Here is a 14,275-nt window from a genome sequence, read left to right on the forward strand (position 1 = left end):
TAAGCACATCTAGTTGCCAAAGTCTGGTGGTCAGTCTCAAAGAACAAAATCCTTGTTTAAATTCAAACATTTTTAATGAGATTGGGGTTCTAGCTCATAGAATTTCAGAATTTCCACATTGGACTAACTCTTTCACTAGGTCAGTAAGGAAGCTGAGGTCCATCATAGCCTGATGCTTTGCTTAAAGTCCTAGAATACCATTAATAATAATAATAATAATAATAATGGTGCATATTTGTGCATGTTAGCTGTGTCTCTGCTACCATCATGAGCACTTTTATGAAGATAGCTTCATTCCTCATGATAGTCACTGATCTACTGATGGGACTATTATTATATTATGATTCTAACTTGGAGTGTAATAGCAAAGGTGTCTGGGTCCTAGGGTCCCCTGCCTCTTTTGACAAGTCTTGCATTCAACATGTCACCTCCCAGATCACTTGGCTCAGTTCAAATCAGAGTGTTCTTTTAGAAGCCTGGGACAACTGAGATGCCATTAACCTCTCTAGTACTTCTCTCAAATGTCCTCATAGGTACTCATAAGTATTATTTTATTTCTGGTTCACTAACTTTCCACCAGAATAGGACATCACATCAGTGAGGTCATTAAATTTTTATAATAACAATCTTCAGCTAATGGAAATTATTAGTCTATTCCATGTCCCCCAAAAACCATCTGGTGGGTTTACCTAGCAATTGCTTTGAGATGTCATAGTGGATCTTAAAGCATAAAGAATATAAGGATTCATAACTTTCTCCAAGCAGTGGAGTTTTCCATGTGGTAACAAGCTGGCGTGGCTTCACTATTGGATTTAGACATAAACAGGATACTGGAAAAGGTTGGGGAGAGTACATGGCAGCTCTCAGATTAGAATTCAGGTGGTAGGATAGAGTGGATAGGTATTTCTAAGCCCAGTTCTCTCTACAGAGAGAACTGGTTGCCAATATTTTGATTGCATTATGAATTTCTTCTTAAAATGGTTTGTTCCTTAATATCAAATAATAAAACATAAGCATTAGAGCCAATTTAAGTAATTCAGAATAATTAGAGTCTTAAGTAGCCAGCACATGTTCACAGTCAAACAATCCCTCCCCAAACAACAGTGATGTCAGAGGTTTTGGGCTTGGGTCTGTTTTCTCTCTCTCTTGCCTGTGGCTCCAGCGGGTGGCAGAATCTCCCTTCCAGGAACCCAGTTACCCAGTAACTCCTGAAAGCTGGATAAACGTTGGCTGCCACGCACATTCAACCTTGAAAGCACAACAATCTGGGATTTTAATTCAAACAAATGTGAAAATGGATTAAAAATAGGATCCAGCTGCATTTCTAATAGCAGAAAGAAAAAAAAAAGAGCTGAGACCCAAAAGTAAGAAAAAAGAAAAATGAAAGCACCTTACCTCCCTTTCCACGGCCTTCTCTCATGCTGCAATCATTGCCCTGTTGAAAGCGGCCTCAAAAAGGTCGAAAGTGTTTTAATTATATTTAATTAAATTGTCATTTGTTACTTGGCTTCCTTAAAATTCTACCTAATTAATGCAGACTCCATTTTCAGATCTCCACAGTTACCTCCAGCTCAGCTTTTAATAAAGGGAAAAAAGAAATGGTTAGCAGAGGCTGTCTTCCTGGAGACTTCCCATCTTGCTGCCAACAACTGCCGCTTATATATTACTAGCACAGATGTGGGCCAGCTTAACCCCAGGCTTCTGCCGGGGAAGTGACAAACACGACTCCCAGCCCGACCCTCAGCACTCTTTTTCTCATTCTCAGGGAAACTTTCATAGAAGTCAGTATCTGAATACAGAAAAAGTGAGAGTAAGTCATTTCCAGCCATCAACACAACACCAAATAACTTTATATTATCTACAACCTGGATCTCAGGAAGTCCAGTACACCCAGTTCAAACTTCATTCTGTCGCTACAACTTCAAGGTCACTATTTCTTGAATGTCTGCCTCTACTGAATGGTTTAATTAAGCTTGATCATGTGTCCTAGGGGACTAGAGTGTGTGATCCCTCAAATGATGCTTTGCGCAACCATAGGGGGAGCCTTCCATGAATGATCATCGACTTTTATTTTCACTTTGATGGTTTTCTGGCAGATGTCAATAAAGCGCCTTGAAGAAAGGATTCCAATTTCTAATCAAGAATTTGGCATGGGACCATGCTTCCCTAACTTTTAAGGAAGAACAGAGGATAAGATTTTTCATTCCTGTATTAACAATGCAGTCTATTTTTTGACAAATGAAAATACTGTTTATAAATTCCATCCTATAATCATAAGAAGTGATAAGTCTTCACACTAATATCATTTCTACATTTATTTTTTAAATCACTCAGAATTAATTGATTTTGGAGCACTCCATATCATGTCGCAGTGCCCAGGGAACAATATATCCCTCATTTTTTATCTTTGATTTCCTTTAAAGCTTTCTGCTACTGCATTATTTGCTCACAAGAATCAGTAATGAGGGTCAGATACCTAATTTGCAAACAATAACAAAACCACTTCCTGAACATTTCTGCAAATAGTCTTTGTTTGCTCCCTTCCAACTATTGTTTGTTTCACCTGCAAACATTTCCAGCTGAAAATGTTTATCTCATTCATTGTGGTGATGCAGTTATTTGTTTAAGGAAAAGCTTAGGGAGATAGCAGATAATTTTGCAAACGTGGCCACAGGTCACTTGTGATTCCAAAATCTATTGCTCACTCTCCTTTCCTCAAAGTACTTCAGTTTTAGCAGATGATTTTGTGGAGTCTGTAGGATGCATTTGCCTGTCTGTACACAGGCAGAATTGTCCATTGATTCTTCAGGAACAGTGTTTGTGGCCTACAGAAGGCCTGGCCTCTGGAAATTGTTGAGAGAGAAGGACCTAAGCCCTGGGTGTGGCCTTGAGAACTTGAAGTCACCAAAGTCTCCCAGATACTGTACTCAAAAAAACACTCACTGCTTTGTCAACAAAAAATAAACCAGCAGGTACAAAAATGAGGACAAACATAAGAAAAGCAGGACAAAGGACATTGGTAGATAAGTTCCATATACGTTATTTTTGGGACTGGTATGTTAAAGAAAAATTAAGAGCCACCGATATTGTCATGTCAGTAAACCAAAGGTCATTTCCTCCAGTTACATTTATTATTAAATTTAATGCATTAAAATTTCTTCTAATAAAGAAGATTCAGTGAAGATGAACACAATGAAATAGAAGTGTACCAAAAGTGAGAAAGAAGAACCAAGGAAAGGAGGCAGACAAGTTGAAGTTAATTTTCCATAAAAGTTCTAGAGAATCGTGTGTATCAAAACCTTAAAAAGTACAAACTCTGGCCCATTAATTTAACTTCAGCTAATTCATTCTAAAGAAATCAGTTAAGTAGACAATATGTATGTAATACATGCATAATAATATTTACTCTAGCATTGCCTGTAATTGTTATTAACTAAAAATACCATGGGGATTTAGAGGGATTTGTTAACTGAATGTCATTCTAAGGCCCTGCTCACTCTTTGTCCCTTATCCTAGCTACTCTCTGCACACTCAGTCCCTTACCTGACCTATTTTAGAGCCTTTACATGCCCACATTCCTCTTCCCTGAACACTTAGCCCCATCAATTTGTACAACTAAACCCCCTCATTCTTCAAGTCCCAGCTTTGCATCACTGTGTCTTTCCCTATTTATTATCCAACTCACTGCTCATTAACTTCATATTTGTGCCTATTTTAAATGCATATCTGTGATTTTGCTTCCGCATTTATTGCCAGATTCCTCCAAATAACTGAAACCTATGTGGTGGTTGGGGGCTTATCTACTATCTATGTACCTACTGATCATACTCTTTCCTGTCTCATGAAGGAGCTCAGAAATGTTTGTTGCAACAACAAATCTATAAAACAAGACTATTAAACATGATGTCACTGTTCCATGACCTATATAACCATAGGGAAGGTTTTAATATGCTATCATAAGAAATTACGGAAGGCTAGAGAAATTGTAAACGAGAAGCCATATCAAACATCAATATTTACAACATGGTCAATGTTAAATTTTAAAAAGTTCCTTTGTGTATTCTCTCAGTTTTTCTATCCTCTATGGGTATGAGAGTGGGAGGGTGAAGGACTGGCCAAAGCACTAGGAGAACCATCCACAAGGAGAAAATCTGTCACAGTCATATAGTTTGGGGAAAGATTTAAGAGAAAAGTTTACCTTTCATTTTTTCTGCTATTTCCATGTCTTTGTCATTTTCCCTTTCTTGTTCCCAGATGTCCTTTCTTTTCGTTTTGTTTGATTCAAGTATTGTTTAGCTCCATGTAGACATCCAGGCTTGTCCTAAATCTCTCCCTGCAATGCATATGGAAAAGGCACAATCTAGCATCTGTAATCATTACTGCGCAATCATTCCCGACCTTCAGTGAGTTGATATCTTCCACTTAGCACTCAGAATTGCTACCACGCCACAAGGGCTTGCTGAGGGTCCATTTTTCCCAGCCGGTCCTGTCTCCAGCTTCTACATTTCCCCTCACCTTAGGCTGAATGTGTGAGCGTAAAAAAGAAGGAAGGAAGAAAAGAAACAAGAACTCAGAAGGCTGTACAACCCTGCTCGTTGCAGAATCAGAAAAACGGAGTAGGAAGGCATTGCATAGAATTTGCCACGTGGTCTGAGGGCTTGTGCTTCTTTATGTCTATTTCCAATGTGCGTCCTGAGAACAACACTTTTGAGCCACCTTCTCCACTCAGGCCTTAATTGTCCCAAGCTGATAAGCATGCCAGTTTTCTTCCTATCTGCTGCTTAATTTTCTCACCTTCTATACAAGTTTCTTCAGGTCCTTGGTTCTTCTCTGTTAAACTTTCTTTACTCTTTATTGGTGTTTTGTGCATTTTTCCCATCCATACTAGAATTTTCTTACAAACAGCTATTACAACCTTTCAGCTTAGTTGATTCTTGACCTTTGCTTGATTAAAGATTTTGTGATGACAACAAACTAGTACAAAGTCCTGCTATCACAGGAAAAGAAGGCATTTATAATTCCACAAAACTGCAATGTTAAACTTTTATCTTTGTCTGTCTATCTGGATCTCTCTTTGTCATGGTAAGCTCAGTTATCTGGATCTCTCCTTTTCATTGTAAGCTTGGTCATCTCCCCTTACTCTTTGGTCTTTTAGGTTTCCTTAAAAGTTGACTGTGGAATAAGAATGTGAGTGTGTTTTATTTGAAAAATTATTCTAAGAAATACTAACCCAGATGTGAAGAAGTAAGATACAGAAGAAAAGACAATTACATACATATATATAGTTTACCCCATTGTTACTGGTGGAGAGTGAGTAATTAGAACTTATTTTTTCTAAGAAACGATAAAAATCAGTGTGGAGAATATGCCTCAGTTAACCTAGCCAATGAGCATAGGAGGTGGGCATTTACATACTAACTTCAGTAAGTCATTGGTTAAGAGCTCTTTATGGGAGCATTCATTGCCTGGCACTTCTGACCTGCTGTAATCATTGACAAAGATGTCCTTGACTATCAGAGAAAATACTCAAGCTTTGAGAAATATATCCACAGTGTTTTAGAGTGCTGCAGTCCCATGGAGCTCGATATGACATAAGAGCATCTAACACTCACAGCCTGTAGTATGACTCATATTGATTTTTGGGTATTGGACTAATAAGGTTAGCACTGAGTACTGGCCCTGGGGTACAAGAATGTCCACCTAGGCTCACTCTTTTGGCTGTAACTTTGGGGCACCTCCGAAGACCTGGTAAAACTTGTAAATGTGTCTAAAATTCCAGCATATTCTGCTGTCATAACCAGTCTATCCCGTTACTTTATCTCTGTGGTTGCCAGGTTACCAGAATGCACATCCATTCTTGCCTTCAAAAACAAGGCAACATTCTCATGAAATGATCTGCCGACACTCTGCCAGCCTCTATAATTACCCACAGGCATCAGTGCATACTCTTGTGAAGTTCTCATAGCCTAAGTTCCCTTGGGTAGGATTTTGCTTTCACTAATACTTGCTGGAAAGATCATCTTATAAAAAAACCCAACCCCTTCACATAAGGAATCCCATAAAAGAAAGAACAATAACAATTTGACTTCTGACATGAGCCAAACCCTGAGTCCATTCCTGCTCAAGTGTGTATGTGGAGTTCCCTGGCCCCTGTATATCTCACAGTGCCTGAGGGAAATTTCACCCATTCAGTAGTGTTTTGCACATCTGGTGGGAAAAAAGACTGGAAGCTCCACTTGTTCAGATCAGACAAATAAAGTGGAGATGGTTTCCACACTTCCTCTCTGATATGGGGACAAAGACAACCAGGTCTGGCTATCAACAGAGTATTAACAGCAGCATCACATTGCACAATCCATCATGACTTAAGAAAACTCACATCAAAGATGTCTTAAGTTTGTTTTGAAATAAAGGAATTTCCTAAGGGATACCTTGTTGATATGGAAAGCAACTTATCTCTTGACCATAGGTTCCATGCTAAGATTTCCCGTTAGGAGAATAATCTGGATAATGTTGAGGTTTCCCAGGGAAATTACTTAATTTTGTCAATTCCAAAAGGCTCAAGTCATTTCACAGTTTCCTAATACAGGTGGTAATAGTAGTGCTTTAGGTGGCAAGCTCTCAAAAGGAGAATGATTATCTACTATAGGAATTCAGCTTGTAAAGTTAGGGAAGTCCCAAGCTAACAACCTTGCATGCCCATCTCAGAGGAACAGCATCTGTTCTTTTTCCTTATTTTAGTTTATATTACCAGGTGTATTTGTCTTCATGGTATCCTTATTTGTATTATAATAATTAATGAATGTTAATTATACAAATTAATGGGCTTCACTATGACTGGGACATTTCTATCCATGTGTATGTCATCCTTTGATCATGGTCTGCCTTCTACCATCTCATCCTTAAACTCTTAAACCAAAACTTACTGTTAAGAAATAAACAAAAGCCTTCTCAGAGTGATTTGAGCTACATTAATGTTCTTAGACTCCATAAGCTTCAAAGTACCATTAGACTTTTCAGGAAGAGTAGCAATTCAATACTATTTGAATAAAATGCTTTATTTCAAAATACTTTTCATTTCTCTGAAATCTGTTTCATCTTGCATAATAAATTTAATACTTCATGAAAGTAAATTTTCTCCCATATCTACAGATAATTCAGACGATTTGAAATTTTTATAATCAATAATTTATTCAGCCGAAATACTCAGGCACTCTGCTGTTTTGGTTTCCAAAAATTCATTTCTCAAGGAATATGTTGGATGCAAACAGTGCCACAATGAATAAAACAAATGAGACTCAGCTTCATTCTCAGCTCCTAAAGAAAAGTCATGAGGCGGTTGGCACCATTACAGTTTTTCTGCTATACTACAGATGAAAATTTTAATAAAACTCACTGTTTTCTCATTTTAGAGAAAGAAAAGCAATAAAAATAATGGTACAAAATATCAAAGTGAGATTTCAGGGAGCATCAATGGTTAGTACATTGCATATTGTCATCTTCAAAGTAGTTGCTCATATTACAAGATTTATGCATGAAAAGTTGATCAAAGAATATAGGCCAAATCTTTCTTTACAATGAACTAACAGCAATTAGTAATATAACTATTTTAACTGTTTTTTGTATATATATATATATTTTTTTTTTTCTCTTTCCCTTCTTTCCCCCTTTCTCTCATCCCAGTTTCTCTGTCTTTTTTGCAGTTTCTTCCCACTTCACAATATCTTTTGTACATTTTGGATCAGTAAAACCCACTTTTAAACAAATGACAGAAGTGCTGATGTCCATGACAACATGAAAAATCTGTATTGCAAACTCAGCACAAAATTTATGACTTTTTATCGGTAAATATGATTGATTTTAAAATGATTTTAGGGTAAGTCATAGAGTCTAAGAACCTAGAAAACTGAGATTGACAAGCACTGCCTAAATGACTTATTTTCATTATCCTAGTTGTCGTAAGTTGGGGCCCACTGATTCCAGCATTCTCAGGCTTCCCTTGTGTTTGCTTTCTCTGTTTGGCCACAACATCCTGTGCAGCAGAAGTACTTTGTGCTCCGCATTTGCCCAGTGATTCTTAGATGCCTACTTTGGGCCAGACACTCTGTGATATGGAACAAGACAGATAAAATACTTCTCATCACATGTATAATCAGACACAGAAGGATAAACATTACACAATTTCTCTTATATGAGAAACCCAAATTATAAATTATAAAGAACAAAATAAAAGACAGATATTAGAAAGTAGGTCTGTCTCAAGTGGGAAGGGGTCAAGACATGGGGGGAAGAAGGGGAGGGAAAGGGATGAGATGAGGAATTAACATGTGTTACAGTCATGTTCCAATTCCACCCAAAGAATATAAACTGTATGTACTGCACACATGTACTAATGAAAATGAATAAATAAAATTATTTTGAAAATTTATGGAGAAAAATCAAGTTTATATTTTCATGCAGGGAGATTGGTGACATATATATATATATATATATATATATATATACAAAATGCATAATTTTAAGTAGGTACAATGGAAAAGTAAGTAACAAATAATTTGTAGCAAAAGGAAAATAGGGTTGGATGTCTACATTAAGACCAGTAATGAGACAGGTTCATCAGTCAAGATCCATCAGCTGATACTAAAACAGCAGACACACTCAACATTTCAAATATACATTCTATAAACACATTGTCTCATTCTAATGGAATTTTTTATGTGTTTGTTTGTTTGTCTTTTTGAGACAGGGTCCCACTATACAGTCCAAGCTCACCTTGCACTCACTTCATAGCCCAGGCTAGTCTTGAACTCACAAGGATCCTCCTGCCTCAGCCTCCTGAATGCTGGGATTACAGACATGTGCCACCACACCTGGCTTCTGGTAGAATTTTTTATTGGTCCATTGTTTAGCACATTTGTCTAGGGTCCCAATGGGGAAGAACTCATCCTGGGTACAGGATTCCACCCAGAAATCACACATGCAACTTCCAGTCACATTTCACTGGATAAACTAAGTTACTTCACTTTCCCTAAACACAGGGGGCCAGCAAGTAGCAGCCCCTCCCTGGTATCCAAACGGATGAACATACTGAGCAGTGGATACTACATTTATTTTGACACAGAGCGATAAGAACAGGCTTTAATAAAGATGCTAAAAAACAAGCATTTCAGCCAGATGGAACAGGCAAGGTAAAAGCCACAGTTGGAAGGGGCACAGAGAGTTGGGGGATGAAGATAACAGATAAACAAGCCTGAAAGAGGGGTGAGTAGGTAGCCGAGAAAGGCAGAGGACCACACCACAACAGCCTTGTCATGGCTCTGAGGAGCTCTGCTTCACTCTGCACCCAGCAGGAAAATCCTCAGAGAAGCTGAGCTGAGCACTGACACCATGAACTCTATTTTAAAATCACACACCTGTCTGTACATCTCCCCTTAAACCATCAAGGCCCAGCTCAGGGGCCTCCTTCTCTTTGAAGCCTCCTCTTGCACTCTCAGCTAGACTTGAGCAATCCACCCTCCACATCCTCTCTCTTCTTGGCATAAACCTCCATTTAATCAATCACCTTGTTGTAGGATAATGATAGGTTTGCCTGTCTTTTCTTCATTCAACCGTAAAATCCTGGAGGGCAGGGATCATATCTTTGTGTTCTTTATATCCCTAGGGCCTAATAAGATCCTTATAATGCTGGAGTCTGTTTGTTCTCAGAATAAATAAACTCTGAACCTGGGCTGGGCCTCAGAATCACCGAGGATGGTGGTGTTACAGGGGTGCTTCAAGATTGTGGGGTAAGGGCATTGGCTTCCAGGAAGGCTAAGGAGGGAAGGTGTGCAGAGCTGTACACCCAAAAGGAGAGAAATTCTAAGTGAAGCAAAGTGGAGAGTGCTGTCTCCCCCCTCCCAATACATTCCAAACCTGTGGAGGGCCACGGGGCAGCTGAGATCTTCTAAAGAACACCAGTGCTCCCAGGCTCAAACACGAAAACCACTGATGCGTACCAAGTGAGTTGCAAAAGTCACAGAAGCAATCACATGGCTGCTTCATGCCACTCTACCTATAAGATACAAAACAGTTGGGGTTCTGAGATAAGGCAGGTAGGATCTTCCCTGGGCAAGGCCAGAGCTTTTGAATTCCTCTCCTTTCATGTTCCGACAACTCACTTGCCTGCTGCCACCCAGGGCACCTGGTATTCACTCAGGGTTTTGCCAGAGTCAGATGGATGACTCAGTGTTCTGGGATTTTTATGACTCCTCGTCGTGAGTTTGCTCAATATCTTCACCCAGCACTGAAGCAACCCAGTCACCCTAAAAATAGGTGAGGAACAGGCTAGTTCAAAAAATATATAAAGTTTTCCTTCCCCTTTACAGCCCAGAAAGAGTGGGCACATGCTTGGAAGCTAATTGTCTCCATGCCCAAATTAGAGTCAAGAGTCAAGCCTCCACGTGTCTGGAATAATCTCTCCTGCAATTATTTTCAGGTTGTGCTTACCTGATTTGAAAGTGCTTTGTAAACAGGTTATATTTTTATATTAACAGTATTATAGATATGATCATAGCTATCATCCACATGATCACTCGTAAATTGTTATATAGTAAACCAGAGACATGACAAATTCGGAGAAGACATTTTTCACTTGTTTCCTTTTGGTGAGTGGGGGTGGACTTCATTACTGCCTCCACCTCCTTCATATTCATCTTTCAACCAAGTGTTAGCTTGAGTCAAAGTACAGGTTCAGAAAAATCATACTTTCTTTCAACGGATCTTAGTTATAACGCCTTGCTTCAGATACATGGACTCAGGTGGATTTTAAAACTTACTGTTCCTGCTTTTTCAGAATCTGTGCTGCTTGGTTATGGTAAGTTTTTGCAGCCTAAACACTAACTGTTGGAACTCACACAAAACTATAGACTGTGACACCTTTTAAAGCAGAATTTTTTTCAAGTAGTTAGAAAAGTCCCCAAATCTAATCAACTCCAGAAGTACTGGCCATAGTGATTTTAAGAGATTACCAAATTCAGCCTCTGTTTTAGAATCAACAGGACAGAGTGATGTTTGCTTTTCTTTTTAATTGAATTTTACAACAACAATCGTGCCTCTTGAGCCACACGGTATAAAAAGATCTTTCACGTGGTGTCACATGAATCCCTCATAGTAAATTGCCAGAGTGATTGTTTTACTCAGAGCACACGGCAGGAAACTTGCCCGTGTGAGTCTCCTGAGGCCCTGTGTGCCACACCACTACACTGAGCTCGTCCCGCAATGTCTATCAGCACTATTTGGGGTCTTCACCTTGTCCAACCTGCGCAAGAGTGAAGCCAGGAGGGTGCAACTGCATTTTCTAGAATGTGAGTGCCACAGCTGCCATTAATGAGCGCCAAGGCACCCTCTTTGTGAGCTTTAAGCTTCCTAGAAGAACTCAAGGGTTTGGTCACATGACACGATATCACTGAGGCTCACTGAGCACAGCACCTAAAGTACAGAAAGCAGGCAAAAGGTGGCCAGCATTAGTCTTACAAGTTCAGAAGCTCTCATTTATGTTTCCATCCATATACAGTTTGTAATATTTGCATACCATGTGAGATAAAAATTTTAAAGTCAAATTAAACAATGTATTATGGAATGACAATGCCATTTAATAGATACAGACGAGAGAGGTAGAAATGTATTTCGTACGTCACCAAAATAATCACTTAGAAAAAAAAGGCTATACAATGTTCTACTCACTTCAAAACTAATGTTAATATCATTAATATTAGAAACAAACAGAAATGATCTTCAGGGGTGTTAATTTGCATTCTGTAAGTATGTTAGCTTTAAAAGAAAGAACTCCTTTCTTAAAATCTCTAGCAACATCGCTGGGACTAACGGTTCTCAACTGGCTGGTAGATCAGAAACAAGTTCCAAGCTAGAGTTCATTCTCCCGGAGATACTGTACCCTGCCTGGCCAACCTCAGGGGCTAGAAGTAGGAGAGGAATGCATCCCCAGGGAAAAGTTAAGAAACTTAGCAAAATGGGAGTACCAGGATCGTCTCCTGATTTAATTACACAGCTTCTATTTTGCAGCCCCCTGTAAGTTCTATTAAATGCTTAAGAACCTCCAGTCAAACCATAGCACAAATTTTAAGCTCTATGCCTCTCTCAGCTTGGCCGCCCTAAAAACGACAGACCTCATTTCACTTGCCCTGATATTTTCCTAGTCTCTTGGCCTATTTGGGTTGTGGTTGTTTGGTCAGAACACAGGGCTTTAGTTATCTCCACACTAACCAGAGGGAAATGATCAAACCCAGACACTAAAATAAGCTAGAAACCAACCTCTGCCAGTTGTACATAAACTAACCTAAAGGTATAACCAAACCTTGGTTTTAAAAGTAGTAAATTTATAATTCAGCATTTTTGAGCTGTTGCAGCCAAACACAAGAAATGAGGCTCTGAAAAAGCCTGGTTTTCAAACCAAGCCTGCTTTGGAAAGAGTTGTACCTTTGTGATTTCCCAAGGGTGGCTGCCAATAAGTGATCTCCCTAAACTAAGTTGAAAGTAGGCACAATATCACTTGGAACCTGCATGACCAACGCAAACCAGCCTATTACTATTCACAAGAGCCAAGGGTGCTACACACTGTGAGTCTTTTAATGCCAGGAGAGATGGGATGAATGAAATCACATGTTCTTCAGCCAGTCAGTTTCTCCCCACAGGCAGGAGCTGGTACTGACAATCATTTGGACAGCACCTGGTCTTTTAATCCTAATGGCAAAACAATAGGCTTCCAACTCTTCTGTTGTGGAGATGAGATACCTGCTAAGTATGCAAATATTAGGACTTTTTGCTTACAAGAAATACGTGGAAAATCTGGTTTTTACCACTACCGTCAAACAAGATGACTGTCTCAGTCTAGGAACCAATGATCTGCATTTTTCTTGTTATTGAAGTAAGGGACAGTTTGACCTAGCTATAATAATTTGTGTTCAATAGATTGATTGTTTTAAGTAAGTAATGGGTAATTAAAGAAGAGGCAGGCATCATTTTCAACTTATTCCACATCCAAATGGCAGAAGACTGGAGACCATTAGGAGGGTTTCTAAACTTTTAAACAAGACTTTATTACAAAACAAATAAATTGAAGAATGGTGTTATTTTATAAATGAGACTTATATTGTCAACTATTAGAGGGAGCAAAGGCTTGCCATGCCATACTTTCCATCAGCCACACTTTTGCATCATTCTCCAAGAATAATTGCCAAGAAGTCTGAGCTATGGTCTTGTCCTACATAAGAGGAAGACAAGATTCTAAATGAGTGAGTAATATCCCCAGTTCCTTAGAGATCAGGCAGGGCTGAGACCTCTCATTCCTCAGAGGACTTGACCTCTTCTATGGGAGTGGGCTAAAGGATGCCAAAGGGTAATTTGACAATAGCAAAATTATTTTTTAAATGCAATTTTTTTTTTTACTTTAAACAACAGTAATAATAAGAGAGCTGGATCTTTAGTAGTGCTTTGCTGCCTATAATGATTTATACATAAATGATCTTATTCTTTGTCATTTAAAAGAGGATATCATTTAAACTATTAATATATACAAAAAAAATGGCACAATAGGCATCCTGCATGCATTTACTCCCATGTTCCCACACACATGTGGGCATAGCAGAGTCGCTATCTTAACCTGGAGAAACACCATGACTTCACATGTGCAGTCCCAAGCTGGCATGAGAAATAGGGTGATGGCAACTGATGGTTTTTGGTTAGAAAAACGGACCCAAGCCAGTTTCACAGTAAAGGAACCAACATTAGTAAGAGTAAAGGAAGGAAACCAACACTACAGGAGACCAATGTTAGGACAGCTCCTCCCAGCCAAACAGGATTGGCAGGTCCATCACAATGACAAGCCCAACAGACAGGCCAAAATATCAGCTACTTGTAGTCTGGTCCCTTCTTACTGACCATGTTACCTGCTCTCAGCACAACTTCTCAAGCCATACCCTTTACAAAACTCTCATCGTGTGGTACCATGCACTGTGCCAAATCTTTTACATACTGTAATTTGTTAAATCCTTATAACTTTCTAAGTGGAAGGCACTATTGTGTACATTTCACAAAATAAAGTTCTGAGAAGTTAAGTGACATGCTTAAGATCACACGGTCAGGAAAGTTGCAGGGCTGGTATTTAAAGCTGGCTCTCTGAATACGAAGTCTGCGTCTATCCCTCAACCCCCATCAACTTCACTGCTCACATCTGCTTCCCGCTTTCCTTCTGCCTTTCTTCTTCACTACTGCCTTGTAG

The 14,275-nt window shown here is 39.1% G+C and overlaps 1 long non-coding RNA gene across 2 annotated transcripts in view; it reads right to left on the reverse strand.

Moving 5' to 3' along the window:
- The window catches only part of LOC134476059 (uncharacterized), a 169,260-nt gene that overhangs the window by 99,100 nt on the left and 55,885 nt on the right, over window positions 1–14,275 (reverse strand). For both annotated transcript variants that reach the window (XR_010047504.1, XR_010047503.1), the window contains exon 3: window positions 4,199–4,333. This is a non-coding gene — a long non-coding RNA (uncharacterized LOC134476059). The remainder of the gene's footprint in view (window positions 1–4,198; window positions 4,334–14,275) is intronic.

Source organism: Cavia porcellus, unplaced genomic scaffold, assembly GCF_034190915.1.
Source record: "Cavia porcellus strain 051 isolate PalLab524CR breed Dunkin Hartley unplaced genomic scaffold, mCavPor4.1 scaffold_5, whole genome shotgun sequence".
Lineage (NCBI taxonomy): Eukaryota > Metazoa > Chordata > Mammalia > Rodentia > Caviidae > Cavia > Cavia porcellus.